The sequence below is a fragment of the Heteronotia binoei genome, chromosome 10 (genome assembly GCF_032191835.1).
Source record: "Heteronotia binoei isolate CCM8104 ecotype False Entrance Well chromosome 10, APGP_CSIRO_Hbin_v1, whole genome shotgun sequence".
Classification (NCBI taxonomy): domain Eukaryota; kingdom Metazoa; phylum Chordata; class Lepidosauria; order Squamata; family Gekkonidae; genus Heteronotia; species Heteronotia binoei.
The window spans coordinates 81,789,730-81,803,211 of record NC_083232.1 but is presented as its reverse complement, the minus strand read 5'-3'; the positions used below and the strand labels follow the sequence as shown (position 1 = coordinate 81,803,211).

The 13,482-nt window shown below is 45.4% G+C and overlaps 1 protein-coding gene across 3 annotated transcripts in view; it reads right to left on the bottom strand.

The window, feature by feature from the left end:
- The window catches only part of POU6F2 (POU class 6 homeobox 2), a 446,425-nt gene that overhangs the window by 412,723 nt on the left and 20,220 nt on the right, over positions 1-13,482 (bottom strand). For all 3 annotated transcript variants that reach the window (XM_060247655.1, XM_060247654.1, XM_060247656.1), the window contains exon 2: positions 6,467-6,615. The gene's annotated coding sequence lies outside the window, so the exon portion shown is untranslated. The remainder of the gene's footprint in view (positions 1-6,466; positions 6,616-13,482) is intronic.

Here is a 13,482-nt window from a genome sequence, read left to right as displayed (position 1 = left end):
CTCAAGGGGATTTCTACCTCAGCTGCCGAGCTAATTCCTCTTACTGCAGAGAACTGTATTATCCTTGCTTTTTTCCACTCAATTCCTTGTCAACCTCACCAGCTTTTTATTCCTCTCAGCACTCATTTTCAAAAATATACTACATCTTTTTTAAAAAAACAAAATCCCCAAACTCTCTTTGGGCTGTGTCAAATTTTGCCTTCAAATGCCACATTAAGGACTTTCACTTCTCTTCATCTTAGTATTTACGCTTCCTTTGATTGTACAAATCCACTTTAAAAAGCATACTTATTTTAATAGCATCGTAATGACTACCCAACTGCATTTTTTCTTTGTCTTTCTCAAAAGAAAAGGCTCGGTGTAGTGGTTAGTGTTGGAACAGGAGTTCCAACAATACATTGTGGCTAATAGCCACTTATGGACCTCTGCTCCATATGTTTATCCAATCCCCTCTTGAAGCTGTCTATGCTTGTAGCCGCCACCACCTCCTGTGGCAGTGAATTCCATGTGTTAATCACCCTTTGGGTGAAGAAATACTTCCTTTTATCAGTTCTGACTCGACTGCTCAGCATCTTCATTGAATGTCCACGCGTTCTTGTATCGTGAAAAAGGGAGAAAAGTACTTCTTTCTCTACCTTCACTGAACAAGTCTCATGTGCTCAAAATAAATAGGTGGGGGCAGAGTTGAAGAACACCCCGGACTCATTGGAACAGGAAATCATGAAGACCAATGAATAGAGTTGCCAAGTCCCTCTGCTTTTAATGGCTCCTGTGTCTTTGTGAGACACTCCTGGAGGCCATGGAGAGACAGGCTGAGCTACCCCTAGCACAGCATGCATGTGAGTGGGGGGGTGGGACTTGCCGGACACATGGCTGCCCGAGGCAGGATGCTCCAGGAGCTCGGCTGGCTGGGCAGAATGGCAGGAGCTGCACTGGTCATGCTCCATGCTAAATGGAAACTTGCACCAACCCCAGCCAGGCTTGTAGGGCCTCAGTGGGCTCTGCAGTTCCACCCCGGGGGGGGGGCTCCTCCCCCCCCCAAGGCACACGCTGTAGGCATCCAAATGGCATTTCCTAATCCTGTAAAGAACTGCTCTGCAAGTGGGGTTGCCAGCCTCCAGGTGGTGGCTGGAGATCTCCAGGGATCACAACAGATTTCCAAGTGACAGTGATCAGTTCCTCTATAGAAAATGGCTGCTTCGGAAAGTGGACTCTATGGCATCATACCCCACTGAACTTCCTCCTCAAACCCAACTCTCCTCAGGATTCTTCCCCAAAATCTCCAAGAATTTCTCAACCTGGAGCTGGTGACCTTCTCTGCAGGTGCGGCTGCTCCCTGTGCTGCTGTTGCTACAAAGGACTTGGTCAGCTACTTGTGCGCCTGTAGCCCCGCCCCCTGGGTTGTACTGTAGAACTCTGTGTATGGGTTTGCATTTGGATTGCTGGCAGCTGTTCACCACCAGGGCTTTTTTTGAGCAGGAACACACAGGAACGCAGTTCCAGCTGATGTGGCATCAGGGGTGTGGCCTAATATGTAAATGAGCTCCTGCTGGGCTTTTTCTAGGAAAAAAAGGCCCTGTTCACCACTATCCTTTTCCTGCTTTTAAAACATCTTGGAGATAGCTTTCAATCTCACAAAAGCCTGGCCTGGCCTGCCATCCCTTTCACATACTAGTTATTCTGGCCTGCTAGTTTGGTGTAGTGGTTAAATGTGCAGACTCTTATCTGGGAGAACCGGGTTTGATTCCCCACTCCTCCACCTGCAGCTTCTGGAATGGCCTTGGGTCAGCCATAGCTCTGGCAGAGGTTGTTCTTGAAAGGGCAGCCGCTGTGAGAGTCCTCTCAGCCCCACAGACCTCACAGGGTGTTTGTTGTGGGGGAGGAAGATAAAGGAGATTGTGAGCCGTTCTGAGACTCTAAATGGAGGGAGGAATATAAATCCAATGTCTTCTTCACATACAAGTTATTCCAGCATCCATCCCACCAACCATTCCAAAGTTTGATTTTCCTTTTTAAAATATTCGTATTTTATTCTGGAGCCATAGGTTGCAGAAAGTTGCTTTAGAAGTTATAAAATCAATTGTGCTCAATTTGAAAAGTAATGCTTATGATCTTGGATGCATCCATTAAAAAAAAAAGGCTTTACATCTCTGGTGCTTAGGGAAATAAATTATTCTTTGGGGTTTCTTTCAAGAACACTGCAGCTGAAGAGTCCTGCTTGAGAACAGTTATTGTCCATTTTGAAGTTATTTCCAGTTAACTTTCAAAGTTATGAGTGAAACAGATGTCTGCAAAGGTTTTTTTGGAGAAAAAGCCCAGCAGGACCTCATTTGCAGAATAGGTCACACCCCATGACATCACCATTGTTTCACACAGCAGGAATTCATTTGCCTATTAGGCCACACCCCCAACACCATGCCAGCCAGAAGTGCTTTCCTGTGCATTTCTGCTAAAAAAAAAAAAGCCCTGGATGTCTGGAGGTTATTACTGATGAAACTCACCAACTCACCTATAGCTATCCAACTAGCCACCAGTGTCTTGTTAACTTCATATATGTCTCTTTAGTCTCCTAATTTGTAAAGCCCTTTGTTGTGTTCATGGACTAAGGTTGTACATAATTAATGGTGTTCCTGCCCGGCTCCTTGGAGCCATTAGGACTGAGCTTGGGGACTCAGGAACAATGGGCAGTAGGATCCAAATCCCTACTGCCCTGCTCCAATCAGCTGTAATTCCTGGAGGTTTGAATGATCCAATGGCGTCCCCTGCTAGTTTGAATGACCTAATGGTGTCCTAGCGCAGGAACCTTGAAGTGTATATAGTTGGCCACATTGGCCCCGCTGGCCCAGTTCTCCAGTCTTAGAGTTCAGCCGTTACCATGCTGCACTTAATAAAGGAGCTATGATCACTACAACAGAATCCTCTCCTTGCATTGAACCCACTATATTATACCCTTGAACTTTTTTTTTGAAGCTGGAAGGGTTGCCAATCCCCAGGTGGTACCTGGAGACCTCCAGGAATTACAGCTGATTTACAGACCACACAGAGCAGACTATAGATCTCCAGACAACAGAGGTGGCTTCCCCTGGAAAAATAGCTGTTTGGGAGGTGGACTTCTATGGCATTGGACCCTGCTGAAGTCCATCCCCTCCCTAAATCCCACCTTCCAAAGACTCTACCCCCCCAATCTCCTGTCATTTCCCAACCCAGAGCTGGCAACCCTAAGACTCTGTCATATTGAGCCACAATGAGAAAGCAGAAAATGCACGCAAATAAATCCTTTCAGGGAAATACGGCAAGCTATACATGTGAAGAAGCATGTGGAAGACCACTGAGACAACATTTGGTCAGTTTATGGATTAGGAACACAACACCACAGTCTGGAAGCTGATGACAGACACCTTGCCCCCTCTCTCTCTCATGCACACAGATAGAGTGTACACAATGGCTTCTTAGGATACCCACACATCACTATCTCTATTTCCTTCCACAAAACACCAGATGCTAGGGATGAAGAACAAGAGACTGCTGTTGCTTTCATGACCCACTTCAAAGCTTCTCAAAGGCCATGAACTGGCAGAGGCTGGGGTTGGAATAGGGTTGCCAAGTCCAATTCATGAAATATTTGGGGGGTGGAGCCAGGAGAAAGGTAGTGACAAGCATAATTGAACTCCAAAGAGAGTTCTGGCCGTTACATTTAAAGGGATCGTACATCCTTTAAATGCCTTCCCTTCATTGGAAATAATGAAGGATAGGGGCACCATCTTTGGGGGCTCATAGAATTCAACCCCTCAGTCAAATCTTTTTGAAACTTGGAGAGACTTTTGAGAAGAGGTGTTGGATGCTATGCTCCAAATGTGGTGCCTCTATCTCAAAAGCAGCACCCCTCAGAGCCCCAGATACCTGTGGATCAATTCTCAATTACTATGGGAATCGGTCTCCATAGGGAATAATGGAGTGCCCAGCAGACATTTCCTCCCCCCCCCCTTTCTGATGACCCTGAAGTGGGGGGAGGGCCTCCAAACTGGGGGATCTCCTGCCCCCACCTGGGGATTGGTAACCCTAGGTTGGAAATTGAGCATTTCAGGAGGCAAAGGAGTTCCGAATGGGCCACAAACAGTGTATGTGGCTGACCTGAGGTCTGCGTTGCAGACAGCAAACCATTCATTTGACCCCCTCCCCCTCAGCAGCTGCCACAAAACATGCATTCCACAGAAGGCAAACCCATCTAATATCTCACTCTAAAATCAATTTCAGTGACATGACTACCATAAACTAATATTCCAACCAGGATCACTGTCAAATCAGTGTGTCAGGATAATCCGCCTACCTCCAGGATCTGACTCTTAACAGCATCTCCCTTCTACCTTAAGGCTTGGAATCAGCACACATAAAGGACCACCTACTCCCATATGAGCCCACTGAAGATGCCCACGCCCATCATCTTCAGATATTCAGCGTTGGGTGTGTCCACACCATCTGAGGCTGTATGGATGCAGGACTTTTTTTGTAGCAGGAGCTCCTTTGCATATTAGGCCACACACCCCTGATGGAGCCAATCTTCCTGGAGCTTACAATAGGCCCTGCAAGAAGAGCGCTGTAAACTCCAGGATTATTGGCTACATCAGGGGTGTGTGGCCAAATATGCAAAGGAGTTCCTGCTACAAAAAAAGCCCTGGGTGGCTGGGTGGCTGCCTGAGAACCAGCCATCTGGATCACAGCCCTGAAAATTTGGAACTCCCTCCCCAGGGAGATCCATCTGTCTCCCTCTATTGTTGCCTTCTGCCAGAGTAAATACTAATTTTGGGGGGGGGGGCTTCTCTCACTAATTCTTATTAGCCCTCCTCCCTGTTTGTGTGTTTGCTGCATTCATATTTTTAAATTTAATTCTTTATAAATAGTTTTATGTATGTGTGTTATGTGTCATCTAGTCGCTTCCAGATTATGACAACCGTATGGACTGATGTCCTCCAAACAGGCCCATAGCCAAGGTTTTAAAAGTTGGGGGGGGGGCATGTAAAAAAGTCAGGGGGCACTTAGAGGCTCCTCTCACCTGGCTGCTACTGCCATGGCTCAGGGCTCCTGACTCAGGATGCCTGACCTTCCCTCCCACCTCCCCTGCAGGGAGGAAGGTCAGGGGCACCTGTAAGGTTGCCAAGTGCTCTTCAAGTCCTGGTGGCAGACTTTCACATGCGCGATGAAATGATGTCACCTGGAAGTGATGTCATCAAAATGGTGGTGCCCATGCAGGCTGCTATAGGCATTTCTGGGGAAACTCTATGGTTTTCCCAGACGCTCTAGCCATTTGAGACGTTAAAACTCTATGGTACCTATGGTACCATAGAGTTTTACATCACAAATGGCTAGAGTGTCTGGAAAAAACCATAGTTTCCCCAGAAACGCCTAGAGTGGCCTGCGTGGGCGCTGCCATTTTGATGACATCACTTCCAGGTGATGTCATCGCGCCAGCAACGTAGGGGAAGGTTCCCCCTGCTGGCCCAATGTTTCCCCCACTGGCAGGTTGGGAAGTTCCTGGGCGGGGGATTCCCCACCTGGACCGAGGGCTTGGCAGCCCTAGGCACCTGAGTTGGGGCACCCAACAGGAAATGAGGGGGCAGGGTCCCCACAGGCCCCCCCTGTAGTTACAGGCTTGCTTCCAAAACATGCTATCATTAACAGCCTTGCTCAGGTCTTGCAAACCGAGGGCCCTTTGTTGAGTTAACCCATATCACTTCCTCTTTCTCTTGCTGCCTTCAACTTCTCCCAGCATTATTCTCTTTTCCAGTGTCTTGTCTTCTCATAATGTGACCCAAGCATGACAGCTTCACTGCAGTCATTTTTAATTTCTAGGGTAAATTCTAAGTTAGTCTTTATATTTTAATTGTTCTAAATATTTTTATGCGTAAAAAACAAAAGCATTGTGTGATGGGGGCTGTAAAAGGAAGGAGAAATGGGTGAGAATGACCTAAAAGCTAATTAGATGAAGGCCAAGGGGGGGTGGAGTTTGCACTTCACTGTCTTTAGGTATTGGTGTTGTTGCCTGGATATCTCCCACTATCACAACTGTTCTCCAGGTGACAGAGATCAGTTCACCTGGACAAAATGTCTACTCTGGCATTATACTCTTCGGCATTATACCCCTGTGGAAGTCCCTCTCCTCACCAAACCCTAACCTTTCTCATGCTCTGCCCCCTAAATCTCCAAGTATTTCCAAATCTGGAGATGGCAACCCTAAGTATTGGCATATCTGGGAACTGCACGAAGAACAACTGCTGTGGGGTAGATGCATTCATCCTTTTATAAAGTTAAAATGTCCATTCGGATGCTATTAGATTTCACCTGTGGAAAGATGCTCTGCCTTGACTTATTTACTTACAGCATTTACAGCCTGCCTTTCTCCAAAGAGAAAGAGAGAGAGAGAGAAAAAAAGCCCTTGCAATATAATGAACAACATGTATAATGGTCTTACCTCCAGAAAGGTGAGGATTTCCTCAAAGGAGAGGGTTTTTCTGTGAACTGCCAACCACCAATTCTTCCATCATCTCAGAAACAGGTTCAAAGCCGGGTCCATCCAACTCCTCTCATACCAACCAAAGATCTTAGAGAGGGAACCAAATGCTGCGGTCAAAAAGATCAGAAAGGAAGAAGAATAAAAAAATGATGCAGCCCAATCTTTTTTTTTTTTTTTAAGGAAATCACAAAACCCCACCGTGTTGCAAGCCAAAGGCTCTTGTCTAGATATATGGACCATATATAAACTTAAATTGCATTACTTTTTGCAGTAAATAGAAATAAGCATTTCTAATAAATAATTGTTTGTAGGGGTGGAATTCTAGCAGGGGCTCCTTTGCATATTAGGCCAAACAGGCAAACAACCCTGATGTAGCCAATGCTCCAAGAGCTTACAGGGCCCTTTTTTTGTCAGCTCTTGTAGGATTGGCTACATCAGCGGGGTGTGGCCTAATATGCAAAGGAACTCCTGCTAGAATTCCACCCCAGGTTGCTTGCACCATTTTTGATTGTCTGCTTTTTTTGGTGCAATATTCCTATATTTATCCCTATGTTTGTCTCAATGCTTCTAATGATGGTCCCTTTTTATATGAATTAAAGCAACTGTATGGTGAAGAAGACCCTGTCATTTGGAAACATTTTTCAACAGACACCATGTATTGTGAGCACTGAATAAAATGGCTTCTGCTCTCCCCTGGAAAAGCCCTATATTATTAAATTTAGACATGCTGTCTTAGTGTGTTCAGTGCCATCAAGTCACTTACAACGACAGTGACCCTACGAATTAATGACTTCCAAAACATCCTATCATTAACATCCTTGCTCTGTAGCAGTAGAAAAGAGCAGGAGTCCAGGAGCACCTTAAAAACTAACAAAATTTGTGGCAGGGGAGGCGCTTTTGGGAGTCACCACTCAGCTTAATGAGTCACAGCTCATAAAAACATTTGGCATCTGAAATGGCTCCACCTTCCAATATATAGGACAGATGGACTCATGTTCTAGCTGTATCTGAAGAAGTGGGCAGTGACTCATGAAAGCTCTTTCCCTGCTACAAAATGTGTTAGTCTTTAAGGTGCTACTGGACTCCTGCTCTTTTCTACTGCTGCGGACAGACTAACATGGCCACTCGTCTTGATCTATCCTTGCTCTGGTCTTCCATATGGAGGGCCAGGGCCAGCATGCCCATTAGGCGACCTTAGGGTCTTCAAATCATTCAGGAAGAGCAGAGGCTGTTCCTGCCGCTCTTCTTGTGCAATCTGAATTGCCAGCAGGGGCGGCCTTCAACCCACGGTGGAGGTGCTTGAAGGCCACCTTCATTGGCGATCCAAATCGCACAGGAAGAGTGGCAGGAGCAGCTGCTGCCCTCTTTCTGCATGGCCGATTTCGCACTAGAGCTTTAATCCTGGTTTAACTCTATCCCCAAACTGACTTTCTACACTAGAATCATAGAGTCAGAGAAACCAACTTTATGACTCTATGATTCTATGGTTTTAGTGTAAAAAGTCAGTTTGGGGACAAAGTTAAATCAGGATTAAAGCTCTAGTGCGAAATCGGCCATCATGACTTAAAGATCCCGCTGACCACCTGGCTGGCAGGCTCTCTAAATGGAGGGGGAGGCTGGCCCAGCTGCTTCTGCCAGCACTCCCACATGATTAGGAGAGCACCCAGGAGCAGGCGCCTGCCTCCCAGGCAATTGAAAGTTCCCGTCGATCAGCTGAATGGAGGGACCTTTCCAGGGCACGGGAAATCACCCAGGAGCAATGTTCCCTTTAAGCTGCAGAGTCTTGTGAGCAAAAATTCTACTTTGTGAGCTGCTGGCATTAAAGTTGTGAGCTACTGCATAAATTATTGTGCTCTGGGGTCATCCTTCCTGAGCTAAGACAAAAATGTGTGAGCTGGAGGCTCAAAATCTGTGAGCTAGCTCACGCTGATTCAGCTTAGAGGGAACACTGCCCAGGAGGGAGGGGCAGCCTAGGGCGCCAGCAAACCTGGCATTGGCCTTGGCCCTGGCTTCCTCGATTGAGTCAATCTATCACATGTTGGGTCTTCCTCTTTTCTTACTGCTTCAATGTTTCCTAGCACTCTTGTCTTTTCCAGTGAGTCTTGTCTTCTCATAATGTGACCAAAGTACGACAGCCTCAGTTTGGTCATTCTAGCTTCCAGGGAGAACTGAGGATTTGATCCAGAACCCACTTGTCTCTTTGGCAGTCCACAGAATGTGTAAAACTCTCCTCCAACACCACATTTCAAACGAATGCTGTCTTAGATTTCCTTAGAACCGTGAGGCCCTGCTCTAGAATGCCTTCACTGGTCGTTTTCCCAGGTCACAAAACTACTTTAAAGAACTACTCTTCTCTCGGTCCATTTGCAGTCTGATTCTGTCAAGCGTCCAAGTGCTTTTTAATATGTATAACAGGAGCGGCACATGACCGCCGGCAGCTGTGACATGAAAATCATTTATTGTTTTGGAGTTGCTTACATGGAGCAGATCACCTATCGACAACGAAGGAATATTTTAGGCTCGCTGCATGCTGGAAAAGAAGAAAAAATTCTAATTTTCCATAGCTGGTTCTTCTTATCCAGTCTTGCTCTAGAAAAAGAGCCAGCGACAAAATTTTAATGAGGAGCCCAATTGGGGAGCTCATCGAAACAAAAATATTCAGTTTCTGTTTAATATTTTTTTCCGGCATATTTACAAAAACGAGTGAGCAGCAGAAGAGTTCAACTTTACCCCTCCAGAGTAACTAGCATAACTCTCCTTAGATAACTTAATCCTTTGATTTTCCTGAAGCAGCAAAGCAATTCGGCCCCTCTTCTGTCACTTGCTTTGATAATTTCCTGTTTTGGTTTGCGAAGATCTCATTCCAACAAAAATCACTGGTCATTTTTCTATTTATATTAACAAAACAGGATTCCACTCAAGGCTGAGCATCTAATTTGTACATGCTGAAGAATAACAATCCGGGAGAACGGCTCTGATCTTCCCGGCCACAGAAGCAAGCGGCAGCATTTTCGGGGATGGTGGTGCAGGACTGCACAATGGGATTGGGCTAGCTCTCTGTTGTTTTAATACAGGTTTCTATCAAGTTTCATAAAAGCAAACATCAAACATGCAGACATCGGAGCATCCCATTGACAACGAAGCATACGAATGCACGACCCGCACTGTACACAGTAATAGCCTTTCTTTCAAATGAGAGAACATTCCATCAGGGACTTTTATCAGTCGAACAGAAGTTGGCACTCTTTGGTCAGCCATTGGCTCGCCTACTAACCGGCTGCTAGGAATTCCTCATATCATTTGCATTGCATTCAAGACCCACCCATCTGCAAAAAGGTTTTGGAAACTACACCGAATTTGATTCTCATGAAATCAGAGGTGGAATCCTCCAATATGATCTGTTTTATACCTCCAGAGGTATTGGCAGCGTTCAGAGTCACCACTGACAGTGGCGTATTTTAAATGGCTCCTTATTTTTACACAGACCATTTACAATGCAATCCTAAACAAAGTTAACACCCTTCTGAACCTGAATAGCCATGAACAGCCTGTTCTCATCTGAGCTTAGAAGAAGACAACTGTAGATTTATACTCTCCCTTCCCTCTGAATCAGAGTGGCTTACAATCTCCTATATCTTCTCCCCCAACAACAGACTCCCTGTGAGGTGGGTGGGGCTGAGAGGGCTCTCACAGCAGCTGCCCTTTCAAGGACAACTCTGGCAAGAGCTATGGCTGTCCCAAGGCCATTCCAGCAGCTGTAAGTGGAGGAGTGGGGAATCAAACCCAGTTCTTCCAGATAAGAGTCTGCACACTTAACCACTACACCAAACTAAGCAGGGTCAGTATTTGGATGGGAGACCACCAAGAGAGTCCTGGGTTGCTATCCATAAGAAGACAATAGCAAATGCTCTGTGCTTATTCCTTGTCTTGAAAACCCCATGGTCCTTGGGGTCCCCATGAGCTGGTTGCTACAAGACAGCACACCACCACCACCACCATCATTACTGCCTTCAGTGGGCTTAGAAGGGAATTATCCCTGTTTAGGATTGCCAAGTGCTGTAAGCCTGCCCAATTCAGCTGCCACTCTATCACAGAAAAGAACCCATCATATAAATCAGCTCCCACCCTCAACCTGTCCTGATATATTTTTTATTTCCTTTACCCTGCAGTGGGAAAGGTCATTAAGGAAGAAGGAACATTACACAGTGAATTTTCCTTAAATGGGAAGGAAATAGTAAGGTACAGTAGTAGTTAAAACTGTGATTTACAGTTCAATCCCAAGCACAGTTATGCATGCCGAAAATCACTGGTTTCAATGTTCCTAAAAAGGTAATAATGTTGATATAATAGTAATAATGCACTAACACTGATATAATTGCATGACACAGAACACCATGACCTGAGTTTTGCCACAGCTACAAGCTGTACTGGTGTAATGGGAAGTGTAAGGAGAATGTTGTGGGTAAAAAGGTAAAGGTAGTCCCCTGTGCAAGCACCACTCGTTTCTGATTCTGGGGTGACGTCGCATCACGATGTTTTAATGGCAGACTTTTTATGGGGTGGTTTGCCATTGTCTTCCCCAGTCACCTACATTTCGCCCCCAGCAAGCTGGGTACTCATTTTACCAACCTCAGAAGGATGGAAGGTTGAATCAACAGCTCCGGCTCCCTGAACCCAGCTTCTGCTGGGATCGAACTCAGGTCGTGAGCAGAGCTTGGACTGCAGTACTGCAGATTACCACTCTGTGCCATGGGTACCAGTCAATAACAGACAATAACTAATGGCAAAAGTCATCACTCATTACTGTAAACCTATATTTTCAGATATCTAACAATTGCATACAGGGCTTTTTTCATAACCCTTTAGGACTGCTGGTGGTATCCACTTACTGGAATACACACATTTTTGTGTTAATAAATCCAGTAGAATCAGTTAAATTTAAATACAGCTATCCATATGCACCAGGCATTTGCTATAAAAAGCTGATAAAATGTATATAGGCCATTTGGATGTTTGCATCAAATACTGCAAACATTTTAATATGCTCACAACTATCGTTCATTTACTTTTGTGTGAAATATGGTTGCAAGTTTACATTTTGTTCCCAAACAAAATCAGTCCTTGGTCTCCAATTAAAATCATAGAATCATAGAGTTGGAAGGAACCTCCAGGGTCATCTAGGCCAACCCCCCTGCCCCCGCACAATGCAGGAAATTCACAAATACCTCTCTCAAATAAATACCTTATATTAGTGCAATGCAAAATCCTATCACATCAGCATCACAAGGGGAATATTTTGTTTCAATGCACACAAATGCACACAAATTTGTTTCAACGCACACAAAGAGCCCAGCCAATTAGCTATTAATTAATATCCAGGAACGCAGGCAGGTTCCTTCCATGAATGGGGGTGCATAGGAGCTCCTTGTAGAGCATAAGTATTCCCTCTCTGTTTCTATGATAGCCGAGCTCCTGACTCGGGCTATTCACTATAAGTTGACGCTCATTGCACTGCACACAAACACATAAAGTTACCTAATGCTGAGTCTCATCACTGGTCTATGAAAGTTAGTATTGCTTGCTCTGGCTGGCAGCAGCTCTCCAGGGTCTTTTACATCCTCTACTGCCTGATCCTTTTAACTGCAGAGTCCAGGGACTGAACCTGGGACCTTCTAGGTGCCAAGCTGATGCTCTACTGCTGAGCCATGGCCTCCCTCCCTCCTACCCCTGCACCCCATGGCATTTCTAGTTTTGCTGCAGGAGAAAAGTTGCAGGCACTAAACGACATCCTTTTCATGCATTGTCAGATTGCATTTCAGTTTTCTCAAATCCGCAAAACAGCCAGCAACAGTGAATGAAAATATGCCATCCCACTGAAAACAAAACAACAACAAGCTACAACAGAAGGGAAACAGAACCGTTCACGGGAAGAAACATAAGTCAACAGCAAACTGAAACACAACAGAAGCAGACAGAAAAAGATAGTTTGCATAAGATCTCCTGAAAAGTACCACCTTGACGCAGTGCTGGAGAACCCACAGAGCAGGAGCAAGGCAGACTTTCTATGACAGAGTTGAGTGTCTCTCTTAGAAATCTAAGGAATAAAAGCAACTCTAAATATGGCTGGGGCTCAAGGCTGCCAATCAACACAGTTTTAAAATGCAAAGCAGTCTTAAAATGATCCATGAAGCTGGGCCATATTCAGGAGCAGACCACCAGGGAAGACCCCCAACTCCTGCAAAATAGTACCCACCATTCTCATTTCTGAAGGCACTCTAGAAGGATGCCACAGTCACTGGTATAAAAATTAGGAGAATCTGAGATGTACTTCTCTCGATAATAAACAATAGCCTGTGTTCAAAAATAATGTTACGCATATTAATCTTTTCTTCTATAGCTTGATAGTATGATAAAGCGTTTCGATGGTAGGACACATAAGGCTGGCGTTCAGGACCCCATACGGGATTGCCAGACACAGCCTGGCAACTGGCAGGTGTTCTGCAGGGGCGGTGACATAGGAAGACAGCTGTCAGCATCAGTGTCAAATCACTTCTGGAATCCCCCCTGAACTGACACCACGCCTCTCTAGGAATCACTGGAAACTCTATGGCAGAACCACAGTGTTTCCAAGGAAAGTGTGACATCATGTCTGGGTTTTTCCTGGATGTGATGTTATGCCATAATTGATGGCATTCTTTTTTCTTCCATTGGCTACTGGAGTGCCAATGAGCATTAGGTAACCCTAATCACAATCTAGGTTTTTAAGCTAAAGCCAGGCCCACCTGTCCCCAGTGCTGATGTTGCTGCAGCAATACTTACTTCAGTGTCACTGGGTGTCCCTGTCCTCTTCCCCAAAATCCTCCTTGCAGTGGAACTTGGAAACCACCACCAGGATCCAGGAGGTGGCACCAACAGTGTTATAGGCAGTATCCCAATGAGTTTTTAAAAAGGTAAAGGTAGTCCCCTGTGCAAGC